Source organism: Hypomesus nipponensis, chromosome 3 (genome assembly GCF_054491055.1).
Source record: "Hypomesus nipponensis isolate SF chromosome 3, ASM5449105v1, whole genome shotgun sequence".
Taxonomy (NCBI): domain Eukaryota; kingdom Metazoa; phylum Chordata; class Actinopteri; order Osmeriformes; family Osmeridae; genus Hypomesus; species Hypomesus nipponensis.
Genome location: NC_140363.1, coordinates 402,501 through 422,500, shown reverse-complemented (window position 1 = coordinate 422,500; position 20,000 = coordinate 402,501). Strand labels below are relative to the sequence as shown.

The 20,000-nt window shown below is 47.0% G+C and overlaps 30 non-coding genes and 39 pseudogenes across 30 annotated transcripts; all 69 read right to left on the bottom strand.

Annotated features, from left to right (window-relative positions):
- Positions 1-159: 159 nt before the first annotated feature.
- Positions 160-278, bottom strand: LOC146297028 (5S ribosomal RNA). Its single transcript, XR_014741605.1, has one exon. It is a non-coding gene; the product is annotated as a 5S ribosomal RNA (ribosomal RNA).
- Positions 279-444: 166 nt separating this feature from the next.
- On the bottom strand, positions 445-563 carry LOC146297027 (5S ribosomal RNA). Its single transcript, XR_014738274.1, has one exon. It is a non-coding gene; the product is annotated as a 5S ribosomal RNA (ribosomal RNA).
- Positions 564-753: 190 nt separating this feature from the next.
- Positions 754-872, bottom strand: LOC146297026 (5S ribosomal RNA). Its single transcript, XR_014741602.1, has one exon. It is a non-coding gene; the product is annotated as a 5S ribosomal RNA (ribosomal RNA).
- Positions 873-1,041: 169 nt separating this feature from the next.
- Positions 1,042-1,160, bottom strand: LOC146297025 (5S ribosomal RNA; annotated as a pseudogene).
- A 164-nt stretch (positions 1,161-1,324) lies between these two features.
- LOC146297024 (5S ribosomal RNA) lies at positions 1,325-1,443 on the bottom strand (annotated as a pseudogene).
- Positions 1,444-1,607: 164 nt separating this feature from the next.
- On the bottom strand, positions 1,608-1,726 carry LOC146297023 (5S ribosomal RNA). Its single transcript, XR_014741597.1, has one exon. It is a non-coding gene; the product is annotated as a 5S ribosomal RNA (ribosomal RNA).
- Positions 1,727-1,894: 168 nt separating this feature from the next.
- LOC146297022 (5S ribosomal RNA) lies at positions 1,895-2,013 on the bottom strand. The gene has a single exon (XR_014738263.1). It is a non-coding gene; the product is annotated as a 5S ribosomal RNA (ribosomal RNA).
- Positions 2,014-2,197: 184 nt separating this feature from the next.
- LOC146297021 (5S ribosomal RNA) lies at positions 2,198-2,316 on the bottom strand. Its single transcript, XR_014741592.1, has one exon. It is a non-coding gene; the product is annotated as a 5S ribosomal RNA (ribosomal RNA).
- A 169-nt stretch (positions 2,317-2,485) lies between these two features.
- LOC146297020 (5S ribosomal RNA) lies at positions 2,486-2,604 on the bottom strand (annotated as a pseudogene).
- A 168-nt stretch (positions 2,605-2,772) lies between these two features.
- On the bottom strand, positions 2,773-2,891 carry LOC146297019 (5S ribosomal RNA; annotated as a pseudogene).
- Positions 2,892-3,055: 164 nt separating this feature from the next.
- On the bottom strand, positions 3,056-3,174 carry LOC146297018 (5S ribosomal RNA). The gene has a single exon (XR_014741589.1). It is a non-coding gene; the product is annotated as a 5S ribosomal RNA (ribosomal RNA).
- Positions 3,175-3,342: 168 nt separating this feature from the next.
- On the bottom strand, positions 3,343-3,461 carry LOC146297017 (5S ribosomal RNA). The gene has a single exon (XR_014739826.1). It is a non-coding gene; the product is annotated as a 5S ribosomal RNA (ribosomal RNA).
- A 176-nt stretch (positions 3,462-3,637) lies between these two features.
- On the bottom strand, positions 3,638-3,756 carry LOC146297016 (5S ribosomal RNA). Its single transcript, XR_014741582.1, has one exon. It is a non-coding gene; the product is annotated as a 5S ribosomal RNA (ribosomal RNA).
- A 169-nt stretch (positions 3,757-3,925) lies between these two features.
- Positions 3,926-4,044, bottom strand: LOC146297015 (5S ribosomal RNA; annotated as a pseudogene).
- A 168-nt stretch (positions 4,045-4,212) lies between these two features.
- LOC146297014 (5S ribosomal RNA) lies at positions 4,213-4,331 on the bottom strand (annotated as a pseudogene).
- Positions 4,332-4,495: 164 nt separating this feature from the next.
- LOC146297013 (5S ribosomal RNA) lies at positions 4,496-4,614 on the bottom strand. Its single transcript, XR_014741572.1, has one exon. It is a non-coding gene; the product is annotated as a 5S ribosomal RNA (ribosomal RNA).
- Positions 4,615-4,786: 172 nt separating this feature from the next.
- On the bottom strand, positions 4,787-4,905 carry LOC146297012 (5S ribosomal RNA; annotated as a pseudogene).
- Positions 4,906-5,064: 159 nt separating this feature from the next.
- LOC146297011 (5S ribosomal RNA) lies at positions 5,065-5,183 on the bottom strand. The gene has a single exon (XR_014738120.1). It is a non-coding gene; the product is annotated as a 5S ribosomal RNA (ribosomal RNA).
- Positions 5,184-5,353: 170 nt separating this feature from the next.
- LOC146297010 (5S ribosomal RNA) lies at positions 5,354-5,472 on the bottom strand. The gene has a single exon (XR_014738241.1). It is a non-coding gene; the product is annotated as a 5S ribosomal RNA (ribosomal RNA).
- A 184-nt stretch (positions 5,473-5,656) lies between these two features.
- Positions 5,657-5,775, bottom strand: LOC146297009 (5S ribosomal RNA). The gene has a single exon (XR_014739605.1). It is a non-coding gene; the product is annotated as a 5S ribosomal RNA (ribosomal RNA).
- Positions 5,776-5,944: 169 nt separating this feature from the next.
- On the bottom strand, positions 5,945-6,063 carry LOC146297008 (5S ribosomal RNA; annotated as a pseudogene).
- Positions 6,064-6,227: 164 nt separating this feature from the next.
- Positions 6,228-6,346, bottom strand: LOC146297007 (5S ribosomal RNA; annotated as a pseudogene).
- Positions 6,347-6,510: 164 nt separating this feature from the next.
- LOC146297006 (5S ribosomal RNA) lies at positions 6,511-6,629 on the bottom strand. Its single transcript, XR_014746542.1, has one exon. It is a non-coding gene; the product is annotated as a 5S ribosomal RNA (ribosomal RNA).
- Positions 6,630-6,801: 172 nt separating this feature from the next.
- LOC146297005 (5S ribosomal RNA) lies at positions 6,802-6,920 on the bottom strand (annotated as a pseudogene).
- A 174-nt stretch (positions 6,921-7,094) lies between these two features.
- On the bottom strand, positions 7,095-7,213 carry LOC146297004 (5S ribosomal RNA; annotated as a pseudogene).
- Positions 7,214-7,393: 180 nt separating this feature from the next.
- LOC146297003 (5S ribosomal RNA) lies at positions 7,394-7,512 on the bottom strand. Its single transcript, XR_014746662.1, has one exon. It is a non-coding gene; the product is annotated as a 5S ribosomal RNA (ribosomal RNA).
- Positions 7,513-7,682: 170 nt separating this feature from the next.
- On the bottom strand, positions 7,683-7,801 carry LOC146297002 (5S ribosomal RNA). The gene has a single exon (XR_014746165.1). It is a non-coding gene; the product is annotated as a 5S ribosomal RNA (ribosomal RNA).
- Positions 7,802-7,969: 168 nt separating this feature from the next.
- On the bottom strand, positions 7,970-8,088 carry LOC146297001 (5S ribosomal RNA; annotated as a pseudogene).
- A 164-nt stretch (positions 8,089-8,252) lies between these two features.
- LOC146297000 (5S ribosomal RNA) lies at positions 8,253-8,371 on the bottom strand (annotated as a pseudogene).
- A 178-nt stretch (positions 8,372-8,549) lies between these two features.
- On the bottom strand, positions 8,550-8,668 carry LOC146296999 (5S ribosomal RNA; annotated as a pseudogene).
- Positions 8,669-8,846: 178 nt separating this feature from the next.
- On the bottom strand, positions 8,847-8,965 carry LOC146296998 (5S ribosomal RNA). Its single transcript, XR_014741558.1, has one exon. It is a non-coding gene; the product is annotated as a 5S ribosomal RNA (ribosomal RNA).
- Positions 8,966-9,137: 172 nt separating this feature from the next.
- LOC146296997 (5S ribosomal RNA) lies at positions 9,138-9,256 on the bottom strand (annotated as a pseudogene).
- Positions 9,257-9,415: 159 nt separating this feature from the next.
- On the bottom strand, positions 9,416-9,534 carry LOC146296996 (5S ribosomal RNA). Its single transcript, XR_014738692.1, has one exon. It is a non-coding gene; the product is annotated as a 5S ribosomal RNA (ribosomal RNA).
- A 170-nt stretch (positions 9,535-9,704) lies between these two features.
- LOC146296995 (5S ribosomal RNA) lies at positions 9,705-9,823 on the bottom strand. The gene has a single exon (XR_014738230.1). It is a non-coding gene; the product is annotated as a 5S ribosomal RNA (ribosomal RNA).
- A 184-nt stretch (positions 9,824-10,007) lies between these two features.
- Positions 10,008-10,126, bottom strand: LOC146296994 (5S ribosomal RNA). Its single transcript, XR_014739583.1, has one exon. It is a non-coding gene; the product is annotated as a 5S ribosomal RNA (ribosomal RNA).
- Positions 10,127-10,295: 169 nt separating this feature from the next.
- Positions 10,296-10,414, bottom strand: LOC146296993 (5S ribosomal RNA; annotated as a pseudogene).
- A 164-nt stretch (positions 10,415-10,578) lies between these two features.
- LOC146296992 (5S ribosomal RNA) lies at positions 10,579-10,697 on the bottom strand (annotated as a pseudogene).
- A 164-nt stretch (positions 10,698-10,861) lies between these two features.
- Positions 10,862-10,980, bottom strand: LOC146296991 (5S ribosomal RNA). Its single transcript, XR_014741537.1, has one exon. It is a non-coding gene; the product is annotated as a 5S ribosomal RNA (ribosomal RNA).
- A 174-nt stretch (positions 10,981-11,154) lies between these two features.
- Positions 11,155-11,273, bottom strand: LOC146296990 (5S ribosomal RNA; annotated as a pseudogene).
- Positions 11,274-11,455: 182 nt separating this feature from the next.
- LOC146296989 (5S ribosomal RNA) lies at positions 11,456-11,574 on the bottom strand. Its single transcript, XR_014746660.1, has one exon. It is a non-coding gene; the product is annotated as a 5S ribosomal RNA (ribosomal RNA).
- A 168-nt stretch (positions 11,575-11,742) lies between these two features.
- LOC146296988 (5S ribosomal RNA) lies at positions 11,743-11,861 on the bottom strand. Its single transcript, XR_014746044.1, has one exon. It is a non-coding gene; the product is annotated as a 5S ribosomal RNA (ribosomal RNA).
- Positions 11,862-12,029: 168 nt separating this feature from the next.
- Positions 12,030-12,148, bottom strand: LOC146296987 (5S ribosomal RNA; annotated as a pseudogene).
- A 164-nt stretch (positions 12,149-12,312) lies between these two features.
- On the bottom strand, positions 12,313-12,431 carry LOC146296986 (5S ribosomal RNA; annotated as a pseudogene).
- A 164-nt stretch (positions 12,432-12,595) lies between these two features.
- On the bottom strand, positions 12,596-12,714 carry LOC146296985 (5S ribosomal RNA; annotated as a pseudogene).
- Positions 12,715-12,878: 164 nt separating this feature from the next.
- On the bottom strand, positions 12,879-12,997 carry LOC146296984 (5S ribosomal RNA; annotated as a pseudogene).
- A 164-nt stretch (positions 12,998-13,161) lies between these two features.
- Positions 13,162-13,280, bottom strand: LOC146296983 (5S ribosomal RNA; annotated as a pseudogene).
- Positions 13,281-13,458: 178 nt separating this feature from the next.
- Positions 13,459-13,577, bottom strand: LOC146296982 (5S ribosomal RNA; annotated as a pseudogene).
- Positions 13,578-13,741: 164 nt separating this feature from the next.
- On the bottom strand, positions 13,742-13,860 carry LOC146296981 (5S ribosomal RNA). The gene has a single exon (XR_014741529.1). It is a non-coding gene; the product is annotated as a 5S ribosomal RNA (ribosomal RNA).
- A 174-nt stretch (positions 13,861-14,034) lies between these two features.
- Positions 14,035-14,153, bottom strand: LOC146296980 (5S ribosomal RNA; annotated as a pseudogene).
- Positions 14,154-14,327: 174 nt separating this feature from the next.
- Positions 14,328-14,446, bottom strand: LOC146296979 (5S ribosomal RNA; annotated as a pseudogene).
- Positions 14,447-14,626: 180 nt separating this feature from the next.
- On the bottom strand, positions 14,627-14,745 carry LOC146296978 (5S ribosomal RNA). Its single transcript, XR_014741525.1, has one exon. It is a non-coding gene; the product is annotated as a 5S ribosomal RNA (ribosomal RNA).
- A 170-nt stretch (positions 14,746-14,915) lies between these two features.
- Positions 14,916-15,034, bottom strand: LOC146296977 (5S ribosomal RNA; annotated as a pseudogene).
- A 164-nt stretch (positions 15,035-15,198) lies between these two features.
- LOC146296976 (5S ribosomal RNA) lies at positions 15,199-15,317 on the bottom strand. The gene has a single exon (XR_014741482.1). It is a non-coding gene; the product is annotated as a 5S ribosomal RNA (ribosomal RNA).
- Positions 15,318-15,489: 172 nt separating this feature from the next.
- Positions 15,490-15,608, bottom strand: LOC146296975 (5S ribosomal RNA; annotated as a pseudogene).
- A 172-nt stretch (positions 15,609-15,780) lies between these two features.
- On the bottom strand, positions 15,781-15,899 carry LOC146296974 (5S ribosomal RNA; annotated as a pseudogene).
- A 164-nt stretch (positions 15,900-16,063) lies between these two features.
- LOC146296973 (5S ribosomal RNA) lies at positions 16,064-16,182 on the bottom strand. Its single transcript, XR_014741371.1, has one exon. It is a non-coding gene; the product is annotated as a 5S ribosomal RNA (ribosomal RNA).
- Positions 16,183-16,354: 172 nt separating this feature from the next.
- On the bottom strand, positions 16,355-16,473 carry LOC146296972 (5S ribosomal RNA; annotated as a pseudogene).
- Positions 16,474-16,661: 188 nt separating this feature from the next.
- Positions 16,662-16,780, bottom strand: LOC146296971 (5S ribosomal RNA). Its single transcript, XR_014741260.1, has one exon. It is a non-coding gene; the product is annotated as a 5S ribosomal RNA (ribosomal RNA).
- Positions 16,781-16,947: 167 nt separating this feature from the next.
- On the bottom strand, positions 16,948-17,066 carry LOC146296970 (5S ribosomal RNA; annotated as a pseudogene).
- A 168-nt stretch (positions 17,067-17,234) lies between these two features.
- LOC146296969 (5S ribosomal RNA) lies at positions 17,235-17,353 on the bottom strand (annotated as a pseudogene).
- Positions 17,354-17,529: 176 nt separating this feature from the next.
- LOC146296968 (5S ribosomal RNA) lies at positions 17,530-17,648 on the bottom strand (annotated as a pseudogene).
- Positions 17,649-17,826: 178 nt separating this feature from the next.
- On the bottom strand, positions 17,827-17,945 carry LOC146296967 (5S ribosomal RNA; annotated as a pseudogene).
- Positions 17,946-18,123: 178 nt separating this feature from the next.
- Positions 18,124-18,242, bottom strand: LOC146296966 (5S ribosomal RNA; annotated as a pseudogene).
- Positions 18,243-18,420: 178 nt separating this feature from the next.
- On the bottom strand, positions 18,421-18,539 carry LOC146296965 (5S ribosomal RNA). The gene has a single exon (XR_014741149.1). It is a non-coding gene; the product is annotated as a 5S ribosomal RNA (ribosomal RNA).
- A 172-nt stretch (positions 18,540-18,711) lies between these two features.
- On the bottom strand, positions 18,712-18,830 carry LOC146296964 (5S ribosomal RNA; annotated as a pseudogene).
- Positions 18,831-19,008: 178 nt separating this feature from the next.
- Positions 19,009-19,127, bottom strand: LOC146296963 (5S ribosomal RNA). Its single transcript, XR_014741074.1, has one exon. It is a non-coding gene; the product is annotated as a 5S ribosomal RNA (ribosomal RNA).
- Positions 19,128-19,295: 168 nt separating this feature from the next.
- Positions 19,296-19,414, bottom strand: LOC146296962 (5S ribosomal RNA; annotated as a pseudogene).
- Positions 19,415-19,592: 178 nt separating this feature from the next.
- LOC146296961 (5S ribosomal RNA) lies at positions 19,593-19,711 on the bottom strand (annotated as a pseudogene).
- A 176-nt stretch (positions 19,712-19,887) lies between these two features.
- The window catches only part of LOC146296960 (5S ribosomal RNA), a 119-nt pseudogene continuing 6 nt past the window's right edge, over positions 19,888-20,000 (bottom strand).

Here is a 20,000-nt window from a genome sequence, read left to right as displayed (position 1 = left end):
GTTGACAACCATAGGCTACTTATCCATATACAGATTTGGCAATTGACAATGCAAGGTGGTCTCTCTCTCGTGTCAAAATGAAAACAGCTTCCAGCCCCTTTCATGAAGGACTACTTGTGCATATTGCAACATTTCAGTTTCTAAGTGAATGAGCAAAAGAGCATACAGCACCTGGTATTCCCAGGCGGTCTCCCATCCAAGTACTAACCAGGCCCGACCCTGCTTAGCTTCCGAGATCAGACGAGATCGGGCGTTGCCAGGCTGGTATGGCCGTACGAAATAAGTTGACAACCATAGGCTACTTATCCATATACAGATTTGGCAATTGACAATGCAAGGTGGTCTCTCTCTCTCGTGTCAAAATGAAAACAGCTTCCAGCCCCTTTCATGAAGGACTACTTGTGCATATTGCAACATTTCCGTTTCTAAGTGAATGAGCAAAAGAGCATACAGCACCTGGTATTCCCAGGCGGTCTCCCATCCAAGTACTAACCAGGCCCGACCCTGCTTAGCTTCCGAGATCAGACAAGATCGGGCGTTGCCAGGCTGGTATGGCCGTACGAAATAAGTTGACAACCATAGGCTACTTATCCATATACAGATTTGGCAATTGACAATGCAAGGTGGTCTCTCTCTCTCTCTCTCTCTCTCTCTCTCTCTCTCGTGTCAAAATGAAAACAGCTTCCAGCCCCTTTCATGAAGGACTACTTGAGCATATTGCAACATTTCAGTTTCTAAGTGAATGAGCAAAAGAGCATACAGCACCTGGTATTCCCAGGCGGTCTCCCATCCAAGTACTAACCAGGCCCGACCCTGCTTAGCTTCCGAGATCAGACGAGATCGGGCGTTGCCAGGCTGGTATGGCCGTACGAAATTAAGTTGACAACCATAGGCTACTTATCCATATACAGATTTGGCAATTGACAATGCAAGGTGGTCTCTCTCTCTCTCGTGTCAAAATGAAAACAGCTTCCAGCCCCTTTCATGAAGGACTACTTGTGCATATTGCAACATTTCAGTTTCTAAGTGAATGAGCAAAAGAGCATACAGCACATGGTATTCCCAGGCGGTCTCCCATCCAAGTACTAACCAGGCCCGACCCTGCTTAGCTTCCGAGATCAGACGAGATCGGGCGTTGCCAGGCTGGTATGGCCGTACGAAATAAGTTGACAACCATAGGCTACTTATCCATATACAGATTTGGCAATTGACAATGCAAGGTGGTCTCTCTCTCGTGTCAAAATGAAAACAGCTTCCAGCCCCTTTCATGAAGGACTACTTGTGCATATTGCAACATTTCAGTTTCTAAGTGAATGAGCAAAAGAGCATACAGCACCTGGTATTCCCAGGCGGTCTCCCATCCAAGTACTAACCAGGCCCGACCCTACTTAGCTTCCGAGATCAGACAAGATTGGGCGTTGCCAGGCTGGTATGGCCGTACGAATTAAGTTGACAACCATAGGCTACTTATCCATATACAGATTTGGCAATTGACAATGCAAGGTGGTCTCTCTCTCGTGTCAAAATGAAAACAGCTTCCAGCCCCTTTCATGAAGGACTACTTGTGCATATTGCAACATTTCAGTTTCTAAGTGAATGAGCAAAAGAGCATACAGCACCTGGTATTCCCAGGCGGTCTCCCATCCAAGTACTAACCAGGCCCGACCCTGCTTAGCTTCCGAGATCAGACGAGATCGGGCGTTGCCAGGCTGGTATGGCCGTACGAAATAAGTTGACAACCATAGGCTACTTATCCATATACAGATTTGGCAATTGACAATGCAAGGTGGTCTCTCTCTCTCTCGTGTCAAAATGAAAACAGCTTCCAGCCCCTTTCATGAAGGACTACTTGTGCATATTGCAACATTTCAGTTTCTAAGTGAATGAGCAAAAGAGCATACAGCACCTGGTATTCCCAGGCGGTCTCCCATCCAAGTACTAACCAGGCCCGACCCTGCTTAGCTTCCGAGATCAGACAAGATCGGGCGTTGCCAGGCTGGTATGGCCGTACGAAATAAGTTGACAACCATAGGCTACTTATCCATATACAGATTTGGCAATTGACAATGCAAGGTGGTCTCTCTCTCTCTCTCTCTCTCTCTCTCTCGTGTCAAAATGAAAACAGCTTCCAGCCCCTTTCATGAAGGACTACTTGAGCATATTGCAACATTTCAGTTTCTAAGTGAATGAGCAAAAGAGCATACAGCACCTGGTATTCCCAGGCGGTCTCCCATCCAAGTACTAACCAGGCCCGACCCTGCTTAGCTTCCGAGATCAGACGAGATCGGGCGTTGCCAGGCTGGTATGGCCGTACGAAATTAAGTTGACAACCATAGGCTACTTATCCATATACAGATTTGGCAATTGACAATGCAAGGTGGTCTCTCTCTCTCTCGTGTCAAAATGAAAACAGCTTCCAGCCCCTTTCATGAAGGACTACTTGTGCATATTGCAACATTTCAGTTTCTAAGTGAATGAGCAAAAGAGCATACAGCACATGGTATTCCCAGGCGGTCTCCCATCCAAGTACTAACCAGGCCCGACCCTGCTTAGCTTCCGAGATCAGACGAGATCGGGCGTTGCCAGGCTGGTATGGCCGTACGAAATAAGTTGACAACCATAGGCTACTTATCCATATACAGATTTGGCAATTGACAATGCAAGGTGGTCTCTCTCTCTCTCGTGTCAAAATGAAAACAGCTTCCAGCCCCTTTCATGAAGGACTACTTGTGCATATTGCAACATTTCAGTTTCTAAGTGAATGAGCAAAAGAGCATACAGCACCTGGTATTCCCAGGCGGTCTCCCATCCAAGTACTAACCAGGCCCGACCCTACTTAGCTTCCGAGATCAGACAAAATTGGGCGTTGCCAGGCTGGTATGGCCGTACGAATTAAGTTGACAACCATAGGCTACTTATCCATATACAGATTTGGCAATTGACAATGCAAGGTGGTCTCTCTCTCGTGTCAAAATGAAAACAGCTTCCAGCCCCTTTCATGAAGGACTACTTGTGCATATTGCAACATTTCAGTTTCTAAGTGAATGAGCAAAAGAGCATACAGCACCTGGTATTCCCAGGCGGTCTCCCATCCAAGTACTAACCAGGCCCGACCCTGCTTAGCTTCCGAGATCAGACGAGATCGGGCGTTGCCAGGCTGGTATGGCCGTACGAAATAAGTTGACAACCATAGGCTACTTATCCATATACAGATTTGGCAATTGACAATGCAAGGTGGTCTCTCTCTCTCTCGTGTCAAAATGAAAACAGCTTCCAGCCCCTTTCATGAAGGACTACTTGTGCATATTGCAACATTTCAGTTTCTAAGTGAATGAGCAAAAGAGCATACAGCACCTGGTATTCCCAGGCGGTCTCCCATCCAAGTACTAACCAGTCCCGAGCCTGCTTAGCTTCCGAGATCAGACAAGATCGGGCGTTGCCAGGCTGGTATGGCCGTACGAAATAAGTTGACAACCATAGGCTACTTATCCATATACAGATTTGGCAATTGACAATGCAAGGTGGTCTCTCTCTCTCTCTCTCTCTCGTGTCAAAATGAAAACAGCTTCCAGCCCCTTTCATGAAGGACTACTTGAGCATATTGCAACATTTCAGTTTCTAAGTGAATGAGCAAAAGAGCATACAGCACCTGGTATTCCCAGGCGGTCTCCCATCCAAGTACTAACCAGGCCCGACCCTGCTTAGCTTCCGAGATCAGACGAGATCGGGCGTTGCCAGGCTGGTATGGCCGTACGAAATTAAGTTGACAACCATAGGCTACTTATCCATATACAGATTTGGCAATTGACAATGCAAGGTGGTCTCTCTCTCTCTCGTGTCAAAATGAAAACAGCTTCCAGCCCCTTTCATGAAGGACTACTTGTGCATATTGCAACATTTCAGTTTCTAAGTGAATGAGCAAAAGAGCATACAGCACATGGTATTCCCAGGCGGTCTCCCATCCAAGTACTAACCAGGCCCGACCCTGCTTAGCTTCCGAGATCAGACGAGATCGGGCGTTGCCAGGCTGGTATGGCCGTACGAAATAAGTTGACAACCATAGGCTACTTATCCATATACAGATTTGGCAATTGACAATGCAAGGTGGTCTCTCTCTCTCTCGTGTCAAAATGAAAACAGCTTCCAGCCCCTTTCATGAAGGACTACTTGTGCATATTGCAACATTTCAGTTTCTAAGTGAATGAGCAAAAGAGCATACAGCACCTGGTATTCCCACGCGGTCTCCCATCCAAGTACTAACCAGGCCCGACCCTACTTAGCTTCCGAGATCAGACAAAATTGGGCGTTGCCAGGCTGGTATGGCCGTACGAATTAAGTTGACAACCATAGGCTACTTATCCATATACAGATTTGCCAATTGACAATGCAAGGTGGTCTCTCTCTCGTGTCAAAATGAAAACAGCTTCCAGCCCCTTTCATGAAGGACTACTTGTGCATATTGCAACATTTCAGTTTCTAAGTGAATGAGCAAAAGAGCATACAGCACCTGGTATTCCCAGGCGGTCTCCCATCCAAGTACTAACCAGGCCCGACCCTGCTTAGCTTCCGAGATCAGACGAGATCGGGCGTTGCCAGGCTGGTATGGCCGTACGAAATAAGTTGACAACCATAGGCTACTTATCCATATACAGATTTGGCAATTGACAATGCAAGGTGGTCTCTCTCTCTCGCTCGTGTGTCAAAATGAAAACAGCTTCCAGCCCCTTTCATGAAGGACTACTTGTGCATATTGCAACATTTCAGTTTCTAAGTGAATGAGCAAAAGAGCATACAGCACATGGTATTCCCAGGCGGTCTCCCATCCAAGTACTAACCAGGCCCGACCCTACTTAGCTTCCGAGATCAGACGAGATCGGGCGTTGCCAGGCTGGTATGGCCGTACGAAATAAGTTGACAACCATAGGCTACTTATCCATATACAGATTTGGCAATTGACAATGCAAGTTGGTCTCTCTCTCTCTCGTGTCAAAATGAAAACAGCTTCCAGCCCCTTTCATGAAGGACTACTTGTGCATATTGCAACATTTCAGTTTCTAAGTGAAGAGCATACAGCACCTGGTATTCCCAGGAGGTCTCCCATCCAAGTACTAACCAGGCCCGACCCTGCTTAGCTTCCGAGATCAGACGAGATCGGGCGTTGCCAGGCTGGTATGGCCGAACGAAATAAGTTGACAACCATAGGCTACTTATCCATATACAGATTTGGCAATTGACAATGCAAGGTGGTCTCTCTCTCTCTCTCGTGTCAAAATGAAAACAGCTTCCAGCCCCTTTCATGAAGGACTACTTGTGCATATTGCAACATTTCAGTTTCTAAGTGAATGAGCAAAAGAGCATACAGCACCTGGTATTCCCAGGCGGTCTCCCATCCAAGTACTAACCAGGCCCGACCCTGCTTAGCTTCCGAGATCAGACAAGATCGGGCGTTGCCAGGCTGGTATGGCCGTACGAAATAAGTTGACACCCATAGGCTACTTATCCATATACAGATTTGGCAATTGACAATGCAAGGTGGTCTCTCTCTCTCTCTCTCTCTCTCTCTCTCGTGTCAAAATGAAAACAGCTTCCAGCCCCTTTCATGAAGGACTACTTGAGCATATTGCAACATTTCAGTTTCTAAGTGAATGAGCAAAAGAGCATACAGCACCTGGTATTCCCAGGCGGTCTCCCATCCAAGTACTAACCAGGCCCGACCCTGCTTAGCTTCCGAGATCAGACGAGATCTGGCGTTGCCAGGCTGGTATGGCCGTACGAAATTAAGTTGACAACCATAGGCTACTTATCCATATACAGATTTGGCAATTGACAATGCAAGGTGGTCTCTATCTCTCTCGTGTCAAAATGAAAACAGCTTCCAGCCCCTTTCATGAAGGACTACTTGTGCATATTGCAACATTTCAGTTTCTAAGTGAATGAGCAAAAGAGCATACAGCACATGGTATTCCCAGGCGGTCTCCCATCCAAGTACTAACCAGGCCCGACCCTGCTTAGCTGCCGAGATCAGACGAGATCGGGCGTTGCCAGGCTGGTATGGCCGTACGAAATAAGTTGACAACCATAGGCTACTTATCCATATACAGATTTGGCAATTGACAATGCAAGGTGGTCTCTCTCTCGTGTCAAAATGAAAACAGCTTCCAGCCCCTTTCATGAAGGACTACTTGTGCATATTGCAACATTTCAGTTTCTAAGTGAATGAGCAAAAGAGCATACAGCACCTGGTATTCCCAGGCGGTCTCCCATCCAAGTACTAACCAGGCCCGACCCTACTTAGCTTCCGAGATCAGACAAGATTGGGCGTTGCCAGGCTGGTATGGCCGTACGAATTAAGTTGACAACCATAGGCTACTTATCCATATACAGATTTGGCAATTGACAATGCAAGGTGGTCTCTCTCTCGTGTCAAAATGAAAACAGCTTCCAGCCCCTTTCATGAAGGACTACTTGTGCATATTGCAACATTTCAGTTTCTAAGTGAATGAGCAAAAGAGCATACAGCACCTGGTATTCCCAGGCGGTCTCCCATCCAAGTACTAACCAGGCCCGACCCTGCTTAGCTTCCGAGATCAGACGAGATCGGGCGTTGCCAGGCTGGTATGGCCGTACAAAATAAGTTGACAACCATAGGCTACTTATCCATATACAGATTTGGCAATTGACAATGCAAGGTGGTCTCTCTCTCTCGCTCTCGTGTCAAAATGAAAACAGCTTCCAGCCCCTTTCATGAAGGACTACTTGTGCATATTGCAACATTTCAGTTTCTAAGTGAATGAGCAAAAGAGCATACAGCACATGGTATTCCCAGGCGGTCTCCCATCCAAGTACTAACCAGGCCCGACCCTGCTTAGCTTCCGAGATCAGACGAGATCGGGCGTTGCCAGGCTGGTATGGCCGTACGAAATAAGTTGACAACCATAGGCTACTTATCCATATACAGATTTGGCAATTGACAATGCAAGGTGGTCTCTTTCTCTCTCTCTCTCGTGTCAAAATGAAAACAGCTTCCAGCCCCTTTCATGAAGGACTACTTGTGCATATTGCAACATTTCAGTTTCTAAGTGAATGAGCAAAAGAGCATACAGCACCTGGTATTCCCAGGCGGTCTCCCATCCAAGTACTAACCAGGCCCGACCCTACTTAGCTTCCGAGATCAGACGAGATTGGGCGTTGCCAGGCTGGTATGGCCGTACGAATTAAGTTGACAACCATAGGCTACTTATCCATATACAGATTTGGCAATTGACAATGCAAGGTGGTCTCTCTCTCTCTCTCTCTCTCTCTCGTGTCAAAATGAAAACAGCTTCCAGCCCCTTTCATGAAGGACTACTTGTGCATATTGCAACATTTCAGTTTCTAAGTGAATGAGCAAAAGAGCATACAGCACCTGGTATTCCCAGGCGGTCTCCCATCCAAGTACTAACCAGGCCCGACCCTGCTTAGTTTCCGAGATCAGACGAGATCGGGCGTTGCCAGGCTGGTATGGCCGTATGAAATAAGTTGACAACCATAGGCTACTTATCCATATACAGATTTAGCAATTGACAATGCAAGTTGGTCTCTCTCTCTCTCTCGTGTCAAAATGAAAACAGCTTCCAGCCCCTTTCATGAAGGACTACTTGTGCATATTGCAACATTTCAGTTTCTAAGTGAATGAGCAAAAGAGCATACAGCACCTGGTATTCCCAGGCGGTCTCCCATCCAAGTACTAACCAGGCCCGATCCTGCTTAGCTTCCGAGATCAGACGAGATCGGGCGTTGCCAGGCTGGTATGGCCGTACGAAATAAGTTGACAACCATAGGCTACTTATCCATATACAGATTTGGCAATTGACAATGCAAGGTGGTCTCTCTCTCTCTCGTGTCAAAATGAAAACAGCTTCCAGCCCCTTTCATGAAGGACTACTTGTGCATATTGCAACATTTCAGTTTCTAAGTGAATGAGCAAAAGAGCATACAGCACATGGTATTCCCAGGCGGTCTCCCATCCAAGTACTAACCAGGCCCGACCCTGCTTAGCTTCCGAGATCAGACGAGATCGGGCGTTGCCAGGCTGGTATGGCCGTACGAAATAAGTTGACAACCATAGGCTACTTATCCATATACAGATTTGGCAATTGACAATGCAAGGTGGTCTCTCTCTCGTGTCAAAATGAAAACAGCTTCCAGCCCCTTTCATGAAGGACTACTTGTGCATATTGCAACATTTCAGTTTCTAAGTGAATGAGCAAAAGAGCATACAGCACCTGGTATTCCCAGGCGGTCTCCCATCCAAGTACTAACCAGGCCCGACCCTACTTAGCTTCCGAGATCAGACGAGATTGGGCGTTGCCAGGCTGGTATGGCCGTACGAATTAAGTTGACAACCATAGGCTACTTATCCATATACAGATTTGGCAATTGACAATGCAAGGTGGTCTCTCTCTCTCTCTCTCTCTCTCGTGTCAAAATGAAAACAGCTTCCAGCCCCTTTCATGAAGGACTACTTGTGCATATTGCAACATTTCAGTTTCTAAGTGAATGAGCAAAAGAGCATACAGCACCTGGTATTCCCAGGCGGTCTCCCATCCAAGTACTAACCAGGCCCGACCCTACTTAGCTTCCGAGATCAGACGAGATTGGGCGTTGCCAGGCTGGTATGGCCGTACGAATTAAGTTGACAACCATAGGCTACTTATCCATATACAGATTTGGCAATTGACAATGCAAGGTGGTCTCTCTCTCTCTCTCTCTCTCTCGTGTCAAAATGAAAACAGCTTCCAGCCCCTTTCATGAAGGACTACTTGTGCATATTGCAACATTTCAGTTTCTAAGTGAATGAGCAAAAGAGCATACAGCACCTGGTATTCCCAGGCGGTCTCCCATCCAAGTACTAACCAGGCCCGACCCTGCTTAGCTTCCGAGATCAGACGAGATCGGGCGTTGCCAGGCTGGTATGGCCGTACGAAATAAGTTGACAACCATAGGCTACTTATCCATATACAGATTTGGCAATTGACAATGCAAGGTGGTCTCTCTCTCTCGCTCGTGTGTCAAAATGAAAACAGCTTCCAGCCCCTTTCATGAAGGACTACTTGTGCATATTGCAACATTTCAGTTTCTAAGTGAATGAGCAAAAGAGCATACAGCACATGGTATTCCCAGGCGGTCTCCCATCCAAGTACTAACCAGGCCCGACCCTACTTAGCTTCCGAGATCAGACGAGATCGGGCGTTGCCAGGCTGGTATGGCCGTACGAAATAAGTTGACAACCATAGGCTACTTATCCATATACAGATTTGGCAATTGACAATGCAAGTTGGTCTCTCTCTCTCTCGTGTCAAAATGAAAACAGCTTCCAGCCCCTTTCATGAAGGACTACTTGTGCATATTGCAACATTTCAGTTTCTAAGTGAAGAGCATACAGCACCTGGTATTCCCAGGCGGTCTCCCATCCAAGTACTAACCAGGCCCGACCCTGCTTAGCTTCCGAGATCAGACGAGATCGGGCGTTGCCAGGCTGGTATGGCCGAACGAAATAAGTTGACAACCATAGGCTACTTATCCATATACAGATTTGGCAATTGACAATGCAAGGTGGTCTCTCTCTCTCTCTCGTGTCAAAATGAAAACAGCTTCCAGCCCCTTTCATGAAGGACTACTTGTGCATATTGCAACATTTCAGTTTCTAAGTGAATGAGCAAAAGAGCATACAGCACCTGGTATTCCCAGGCGGTCTCCCATCCAAGTACTAACCAGGCCCGACCCTGCTTAGCTTCCGAGATCAGACAAGATCGGGCGTTGCCAGGCTGGTATGGCCGTACGAAATAAGTTGACACCCATAGGCTACTTATCCATATACAGATTTGGCAATTGACAATGCAAGGTGGTCTCTCTCTCTCTCTCTCTCTCTCTCTCTCGTGTCAAAATGAAAACAGCTTCCAGCCCCTTTCATGAAGGACTACTTGAGCATATTGCAACATTTCAGTTTCTAAGTGAATGAGCAAAAGAGCATACAGCACCTGGTATTCCCAGGCGGTCTCCCATCCAAGTACTAACCAGGCCCGACCCTGCTTAGCTTCCGAGATCAGACGAGATCTGGCGTTGCCAGGCTGGTATGGCCGTACGAAATTAAGTTGACAACCATAGGCTACTTATCCATATACAGATTTGGCAATTGACAATGCAAGGTGGTCTCTATCTCTCTCGTGTCAAAATGAAAACAGCTTCCAGCCCCTTTCATGAAGGACTACTTGTGCATATTGCAACATTTCAGTTTCTAAGTGAATGAGCAAAAGAGCATACAGCACATGGTATTCCCAGGCGGTCTCCCATCCAAGTACTAACCAGGCCCGACCCTGCTTAGCTGCCGAGATCAGACGAGATCGGGCGTTGCCAGGCTGGTATGGCCGTACGAAATAAGTTGACAACCATAGGCTACTTATCCATATACAGATTTGGCAATTGACAATGCAAGGTGGTCTCTCTCTCGTGTCAAAATGAAAACAGCTTCCAGCCCCTTTCATGAAGGACTACTTGTGCATATTGCAACATTTCAGTTTCTAAGTGAATGAGCAAAAGAGCATACAGCACCTGGTATTCCCAGGCGGTCTCCCATCCAAGTACTAACCAGGCCCGACCCTACTTAGCTTCCGAGATCAGACAAGATTGGGCGTTGCCAGGCTGGTATGGCCGTACGAATTAAGTTGACAACCATAGGCTACTTATCCATATACAGATTTGGCAATTGACAATGCAAGGTGGTCTCTCTCTCGTGTCAAAATGAAAACAGCTTCCAGCCCCTTTCATGAAGGACTACTTGTGCATATTGCAACATTTCAGTTTCTAAGTGAATGAGCAAAAGAGCATACAGCACCTGGTATTCCCAGGCGGTCTCCCATCCAAGTACTAACCAGGCCCGACCCTGCTTAGCTTCCGAGATCAGACGAGATCGGGCGTTGCCAGGCTGGTATGGCCGTACGAAATAAGTTGACAACCATAGGCTACTTATCCATATACAGATTTGGCAATTGACAATGCAAGGTGGTCTCTCTCTCTCTCTCTCTCGTGTCAAAATGAAAACAGCTTCCAGCCCCTTTCATGAAGGACTACTTGTGCATATTGCAACATTTCAGTTTCTAAGTGAATGAGCAAAAGAGCATACAGCACCTGGTATTCCCAGGCGGTCTCCCATCCAAGTACTAACCAGGCCCGACCCTACTTAGCTTCCGAGATCAGACGAGATTGGGCGTTGCCAGGCTGGTATGGCCGTACGAATTAAGTTGACAACCATAGGCTACTTATCCATATACAGATTTGGCAATTGACAATGCAAGGTGGTCTCTCTCTCTCTCTCTCTCTCTCTCTCGTGTCAAAATGAAAACAGCTTCCAGCCCCTTTCATGAAGGACTACTTGTGCATATTGCAACATTTCAGTTTCTAAGTGAATGAGCAAAAGAGCATACAGCACCTGGTATTCCCAGGCGGTCTCCCATCCAAGTACTAACCAGGCCCGACCCTGCTTAGTTTCCGAGATCAGACGAGATCGGGCGTTGCCAGGCTGGTATGGCCGTATGAAATAAGTTGACAACCATAGGCTACTTATCCATATACAGATTTAGCAATTGACAATGCAAGTTGGTCTCTCTCTCTCTCGTGTCAAAATGAAAACAGCTTCCAGCCCCTTTCATGAAGGACTACTTGTGCATATTGCAACATTTCAGTTTCTAAGTGAATGAGCAAAAGAGCATACAGCACCTGGTATTCCCAGGCGGTCTCCCATCCAAGTACTAACCAGGCCCGATCCTGCTTAGCTTCCGAGATCAGACGAGATCGGGCGTTGCCAGGCTGGTATGGCCGTACGAAATAAGTTGACAACCATAGGCTACTTATCCATATACAGATTTGGCAATTGACAATGCAAGGTGGTCTCTCTCTCTCTCGTGTCAAAATGAAAACAGCTTCCAGCCCCTTTCATGAAGGACTACTTGTGCATATTGCAACATTTCAGTTTCTAAGTGAATGAGCAAAAGAGCATACAGCACATGGTATTCCCAGGCGGTCTCCCATCCAAGTACTAACCAGGCCCGACCCTGCTTAGCTTCCGAGATCAGACGAGATCGGGCGTTGCCAGGCTGGTATGGCCGTACGAAATAAGTTGACAACCATAGGCTACTTATCCATATACAGATTTGGCAATTGACAATGCAAGGTGGTCTCTCTCTCGTGTCAAAATGAAAACAGCTTCCAGCCCCTTTCATGAAGGACTACTTGTGCATATTGCAACATTTCAGTTTCTAAGTGAATGAGCAAAAGAGCATACAGCACCTGGTATTCCCAGGCGGTCTCCCATCCAAGTACTAACCAGGCCCGACCCTACTTAGCTTCCGAGATCAGACAAGATTGGGCGTTGCCAGGCTGGTATGGCCGTACGAATTAAGTTGACAACCATAGGCTACTTATCCATATACAGATTTGGCAATTGACAATGCAAGGTGGTCTCTCTCTCGTGTCAAAATGAAAACAGCTTCCAGCCCCTTTCATGAAGGACTACTTGTGCATATTGCAACATTTCAGTTTCTAAGTGAATGAGCAAAAGAGCATACAGCACCTGGTATTCCCAGGCGGTCTCCCATCCAAGTACTAACCAGGCCCGACCCTACTTAGCTTCCGAGATCAGACGAGATTGGGCGTTGCCAGGCTGGTATGGCCGTACGAAATAAGTTGACAACCATAGGCTACTTATCCATATACAGACTTGGCAATTGACAATGCAAGGTGGTCTCTCTCTCGTGTCAAAATGAAAACAGCTTCCAGCCCCTTTCATGAAGGACTACTTGTGCATATTGCAACATTTCAGTTTCTAAGTGAATGAGCAAAAGAGCATACAGCACCTGGTATTCCCAGGCGGTCTCCCATCCAAGTACTAACCAGGCCCGACCCTACTTAGCTTCCGAGATCAGACAAGATTGGGCGTTGCCAGGCTGGTATGGCCGTACGAATTAAGTTGACAACCATAGGCTACTTATCCATATACAGATTTGGCAATTGACAATGCAAGGTGGTCTCTCTCTCGTGTCAAAATGAAAACAGCTTCCAGCCCCTTTCATGAAGGACTACTTGTGCATATTGCAACATTTCAGTTTCTAAGTGAATGAGCAAAAGAGCATACAGCACCTGGTATTCCCAGGCGGTCTCCCATCCAAGTACTAACCAGGCCCGACCCTACTTAGCTTCCGAGATCAGACGAGATTGGGCGTTGCCAGGCTGGTATGGCCGTACGAATTAAGTTGACAACCATAGGCTACTTATCCATATACAGATTTGGCAATTGACAATGCAAGGTGGTCTCTCTCTCTCTCTCTCTCTCTCGTGTCAAAATGAAAACAGCTTCCAGCCCCTTTCATGAAGGACTACTTGTGCATATTGCAACATTTCAGTTTCTAAGTGAATGAGCAAAAGAGCATACAGCACCTGGTATTCCCAGGCGGTCTCCCATCCAAGTACTAACCAGGCCCGACCCTACTTAGCTTCCGAGATCAGACAAGATTGGGCGTTGCCAGGCTGGTATGGCCGTACGAATTAAGTTGACAACCATAGGCTACTTATCCATATACAGATTTGGCAATTGACAATGCAAGGTGGTCTCTCTCTCGTGTCAAAATGAAAACAGCTTCCAGCCCCTTTCATGAAGGACTACTTGTGCATATTGCAACATTTCAGTTTCTAAGTGAATGAGCAAAAGAGCATACAGCACCTGGTATTCCCAGGCGGTCTCCCATCCAAGTACTAACCAGGCCCGACCCTGCTTAGCTTCCGAGATCAGACGAGATCGGGCGTTGCCAGGCTGGTATGGCCGTACGAAATAAGTTGACAACCATAGGCTACTTATCCATATACAGATTTGGCAATTGACAATGCAAGGTGGTCTCTCTCTCTCTCTCTCTCGTGTCAAAATGAAAACAGCTTCCAGCCCCTTTCATGAAGGACTACTTGTGCATATTGCAACATTTCAGTTTCTAAGTGAATGAGCAAAAGAGCATACAGCACCTGGTATTCCCAGGCGGTCTCCCATCCAAGTACTAACCAGGCCCGACCCTACTTAGCTTCCGAGATCAGACGAGATTGGGCGTTGCCAGGCTGGTATGGCCGTACGAATTAAGTTGACAACCATAGGCTACTTATCCATATACAGATTTGGCAATTGACAATGCAAGGTGGTCTCTCTCTCTCTCTCTCTCGTGTCAAAATGAAAACAGCTTCCAGCCCCTTTCATGAAGGACTACTTGTGCATATTGCAACATTTCAGTTTCTAAGTGAATGAGCAAAAGAGCATACAGCACCTGGTATTCCCAGGCGGTCTCCCATCCAAGTACTAACCAGGCCCGACCCTACTTAGCTTCCGAGATCAGACAAGATTGGGCGTTGCCAGGCTGGTATGGCCGTACGAAATAAGTTGACAACCATAGGCTACTTATCCATATACAGATTTGGCAATTGACAATGCAAGTTGGTCTCTCTCTCTCTCTCTCTCTCTCTCGTGTCAAAATGAAAACAGCTTCCAGCCCCTTTCATGAAGGACTACTTGTGCATATTGCAACATTTCAGTTTCTAAGTGAATGAGCAAAAGAGCATACAGCACCTGGTATTCCCAGGCGGTCTCCCATCCAAGTACTAACCAGGCCCGACCCTGCTTAGCTTCCGAGATCAGACGAGATCGGGCGTTGCCAGGCTGGTATGGCCGTACGAAATAAGTTGACAACCATAGGCTACTTATCCATATACAGATTTGGCAATTGACAATGCAAGGTGGTCTCTCTCTCGCTCTCGTGTCAAAATGAAAACAGCTTCCAGCCCCTTTCATGAAGGACTACTTGTGCATATTGCAACATTTCAGTTTCTAAGTGAATGAGCAAAAGTGCATACAGCACATGGTATTCCCAGGCGGTCTCCCATCCAAGTACTAACCAGGCCCGACCCTGCTTAGCTTCCGAGATCAGACGAGATCGGGCGTTGCCAGGCTGGTATGGCCGTACGAAATAAGTTGACAACCATAGGCTACTTATCCATATACAGATTTGGCAATTGACAATGCAAGGTGGTCTCTCTCTCGTGTCAAAATGAAAACAGCTTCCAGCCCCTTTCATGAAGGACTACTTGTGCATATTGCAACATTTCAGTTTCTAAGTGAATGAGCAAAAGAGCATACAGCACCTGGTATTCCCAGGCGGTCTCCCATCCAAGTACTAACCAGGCCCGACCCTGCTTAGCTTCCGAGATCAGACGAGATCGGGCGTTGCCAGGCTGGTATGGCCGTACGAAATAAGTTGACAACCATAGGCTACTTATCCATATACAGATTTGGCAATTGACAATGCAAGGTGGTCTCTCTCTCTCGCTCTCGTGTCAAAATGAAAACAGCTTCCAGCCCCTTTCATGAAGGACTACTTGTGCATATTGCAACATTTCAGTTTCTAAGTGAATGAGCAAAAGTGCATACAGCACATGGTATTCCCAGGCGGTCTCCCATCCAAGTACTAACCAGGCCCGACCCTGCTTAGCTTCCGAGATCAGACGAGATCGGGCGTTGCCAGGCTGGTATGGCCGTACGAAATAAGTTGACAACCATAGGCTACTTATCCATATACAGATTTGGCAATTGACAATGCAAGGTGGTCTCTCTCTCTCGCTCTCGTGTCAAAATGAAAACAGCTTCCAGCCCCTTTCATGAAGGACTACTTGTGCATATTGCAACATTTCAGTTTCTAAGTGAATGAGCAAAAGTGCATACAGCACATGGTATTCCCAGGCGGTCTCCCATCCAAGTACTAACCAGGCCCGACCCTGCTTAGCTTCCGAGATCAGACGAGATCGGGCGTTGCCAGGCTGGTATGGCCGTACGAAATAAGTTGACAACCATAGGCTACTTATCCATATACAGATTTGGCAATTGACAATGCAAGGTGGTCTCTCTCTCGTGTCAAAATGAAAACAGCTTCCAGCCCCTTTCATGAAGGACTACTTGTGCATATTGCAACATTTCAGTTTCTAAGTGAATGAGCAAAAGAGCATACAGCACCTGGTATTCCCAGGCGGTCTCCCATCCAAGTACTAACCAGGCCCGACCCTGCTTAGCTTCCGAGATCAGACGAGATCGGGCGTTGCCAGGCTGGTATGGCCGTACGAAATAAGTTGACAACCATAGGCTACTTATCCATATACAGATTTGGCAATTGACAATGCAAGGTGGTCTCTCTCTCTCGCTCTCGTGTCAAAATGAAAACAGCTTCCAGCCCCTTTCATGAAGGACTACTTGTGCATATTGCAACATTTCAGTTTCTAAGTGAATGAGCAAAAGTGCATACAGCACATGGTATTCCCAGGCGGTCTCCCATCCAAGTACTAACCAGGCCCGACCCTGCTTAGCTTCCGAGATCAGACGAGATCGGGCGTTGCCAGGCTGGTATGGCCGTACGAAATAAGTTGACAACCATAGGCTACTTATCCATATACAGATTTGGCAATTGACAATGCAAGGTGGTCTCTCTCTCTCTCTCTCTCTCTCTCTCTCTCTCGTGTCAAAATGAAAACAGCTTCCAGCCCCTTTCATGAAGGACTACTTGAGCATATTGCAACATTTCAGTTTCTAAGTGAATGAGCAAAAGAGCATACAGCACCTGGTATTCCCAGGCGGTCTCCCATCCAAGTACTAACCAGGCCCGACCCTGCTTAGCTTCCGAGATCAGACGAGATCGGGCGTTGCCAGGCTGGTATGGCCGTACGAAATTAAGTTGACAACCATAGGCTACTTATCCATATACAGATTTGGCAATTGACAATGCAAGGTGGTCTCTCTCTCTCGTGTCAAAATGAAAACAGCTTCCAGCCCCTTTCATGAAGGACTACTTGTGCATATTGCAACATTTCAGTTTCTAAGTGAATGAGCAAAAGAGCATACAGCACATGGTATTCCCAGGCGGTCTCCCATCCAAGTACTAACCAGGCCCGACCCTGCTTAGCTTCCGAGATCAGACGAGATCGGGCGTTGCCAGGCTGGTATGGCCGTACGAAATAAGTTGACAACCATAGGCTACTTATCCATATACAGATTTGGCAATTGACAATGCAAGGTGGTCTCTCTCTCTCTCGTGTCAAAATGAAAACAGCTTCCAGCCCCTTTCATGAAGGACTACTTGTGCATATTGCAACATTTCAGTTTCTATGTGAATGAGCAAAAGAGCATACAGCACCTGGTATTCCCAGGCGGTCTCCCATCCAAGTACTAACCAGGCCCGACCCTACTTAGCTTCCGAGATCAGACAAAATTGGGCGTTGCCAGGCTGGTATGGCCGTACGAATTAAGTTGACAACCATAGGCTACTTATCCATATACAGATTTGGCAATTGACAATGCAAGGTGGTCTCTCTCTCTCTCTCTCTCTCGTGTCAAAATGAAAACAGCTTCCAGCCCCTTTCATGAAGGACTACTTGTGCATATTGCAACATTTCAGTTTCTAAGTGAATGAGCAAAAGAGCATACAGCACCTGGTATTCCCAGGCGGTCTCCCATCCAAGTACTAACCAGGCCCGACCCTACTTAGCTTCCGAGATCAGACGAGATTGGGCGTTGCCAGGCTGGTATGGCCGTACGAATTAAGTTGACAACCATAGGCTACTTATCCATATACAGATTTGGCAATTGACAATGCAAGGTGGTCTCTCTCTCTCTCTCTCTCTCTCGTGTCAAAATGAAAACAGCTTCCAGCCCCTTTCATGAAGGACTACTTGTGCATATTGCAACATTTCAGTTTCTAAGTGAATGAGCAAAAGAGCATACAGCACCTGGTATTCCCAGGCGGTCTCCCATCCAAGTACTAACCAGGCCCGACCCTACTTAGCTTCCGAGATCAGACGAGATTGGGCGTTGCCAGGCTGGTATGGCCGTACGAATTAAGTTGACAACCATAGGCTACTTATCCATATACAGATTTGGCAATTGACAATGCAAGGTGGTCTCTCTCTCTCTCTCTCTCTCTCGTGTCAAAATGAAAACAGCTTCCAGCCCCTTTCATGAAGGACTACTTGTGCATATTGCAACATTTCAGTTTCTAAGTGAATGAGCAAAAGAGCATACAGCACCTGGTATTCCCAGGCGGTCTCCCATCCAAGTACTAACCAGGCCCGACCCTACTTAGCTTCCGAGATCAGACAAGATTGGGCGTTGCCAGGCTGGTATGGCCGTACGAAATAAGTTGACAACCATAGGCTACTTATCCATATACAGATTTGGCAATTGACAATGCAAGTTGGTCTCTCTCTCTCTCTCTCTCTCTCGTGTCAAAATGAAAACAGCTTCCAGCCCCTTTCATGAAGGACTACTTGTGCATATTGCAACATTTCAGTTTCTAAGTGAATGAGCAAAAGAGCATACAGCACCTGGTATTCCCAGGCGGTCTCCCATCCAAGTACTAACCAGGCCCGACCCTGCTTAGCTTCCGAGATCAGACGAGATCGGGCGTTGCCAGGCTGGTATGGCCGTACGAAATAAGTTGACAACCATAGGCTACTTATCCATATACAGATTTGGCAATTGACAATGCAAGGTGGTCTCTCTCTCTCGCTCTCGTGTCAAAATGAAAACAGCTTCCAGCCCCTTTCATGAAGGACTACTTGTGCATATTGCAACATTTCAGTTTCTAAGTGAATGAGCAAAAGAGCATACAGCACATGGTATTCCCAGGCGGTCTCCCATCCAAGTACTAACCAGGCCCGACCCTGCTTAGCTTCCGAGATCAGACGAGATCGGGCGTTGCCAGGCTGGTATGGCCGTACGAAATAAGTTGACAACCATAGGCTACTTATCCATATACAGATTTGGCAATTGACAATGCAAGGTGGTCTCTCTCTCTCTCTCTCTCTCTCGTGTCAAAATGAAAACAGCTTCCAGCCCCTTTCATGAAGGACTACTTGTGCATATTGCAACATTTCAGTTTCTAAGTGAATGAGCAAAAGAGCATACAGCACCTGGTATTCCCAGGCGGTCTCCCATCCAAGTACTAACCAGGCCCGACCCTGCTTAGCTTCCGAGATCAGACGAGATCGGGCGTTGCCAGGCTGGTATGGCCGTACGAAATAAGTTGACAACCATAGGCTACTTATCCATATACAGATTTGGCAATTGACAATGCAAGGTGGTCTCTCTCTCTCTCGTGTCAAAATGAAAACAGCTTCCAGCCCCTTTCATGAAGGACTACTTGTGCATATTGCAACATTTCAGTTTCTAAGTGAATGAGCAAAAGAGCATACAGCACCTGGTATTCCCAGGCGGTCTCCCATCCAAGTACTAACCAGGCCCGACCCTACTTAGCTTCCGAGATCAGACAAAATTGGGCGTTGCCAGGCTGGTATGGCCGTACGAATTAAGTTGACAACCATAGGCTACTTATCCATATACAGATTTGGCAATTGACAATGCAAGGTGGTCTCTCTCTCTCTCTCTCTCTCTCGTGTCAAAATGAAAACAGCTTCCAGCCCCTTTCATGAAGGACTACTTGTGCATATTGCAACATTTCAGTTTCTAAGTGAATGAGCAAAAGAGCATACAGCACCTGGTATTCCCAGGCGGTCTCCCATCCAAGTACTAACCAGGCCCGACCCTACTTAGCTTCCGAGATCAGACGAGATTGGGCGTTGCCAGGCTGGTATGGCCGTACGAATTAAGTTGACAACCATAGGCTACTTATCCATATACAGATTTGGCAATTGACAATGCAAGGTGGTCTCTCTCTCTCTCTCTCTCTCGTGTCAAAATGAAAACAGCTTCCAGCCCCTTTCATGAAGGACTACTTGTGCATATTGCAACATTTCAGTTTCTAAGTGAATGAGCAAAAGAGCATACAGCACCTGGTATTCCCAGGCGGTCTCCCATCCAAGTACTAACCAGGCCCGACCCTACTTAGCTTCCGAGATCAGACGAGATTGGGCGTTGCCAGGCTGGTATGGCC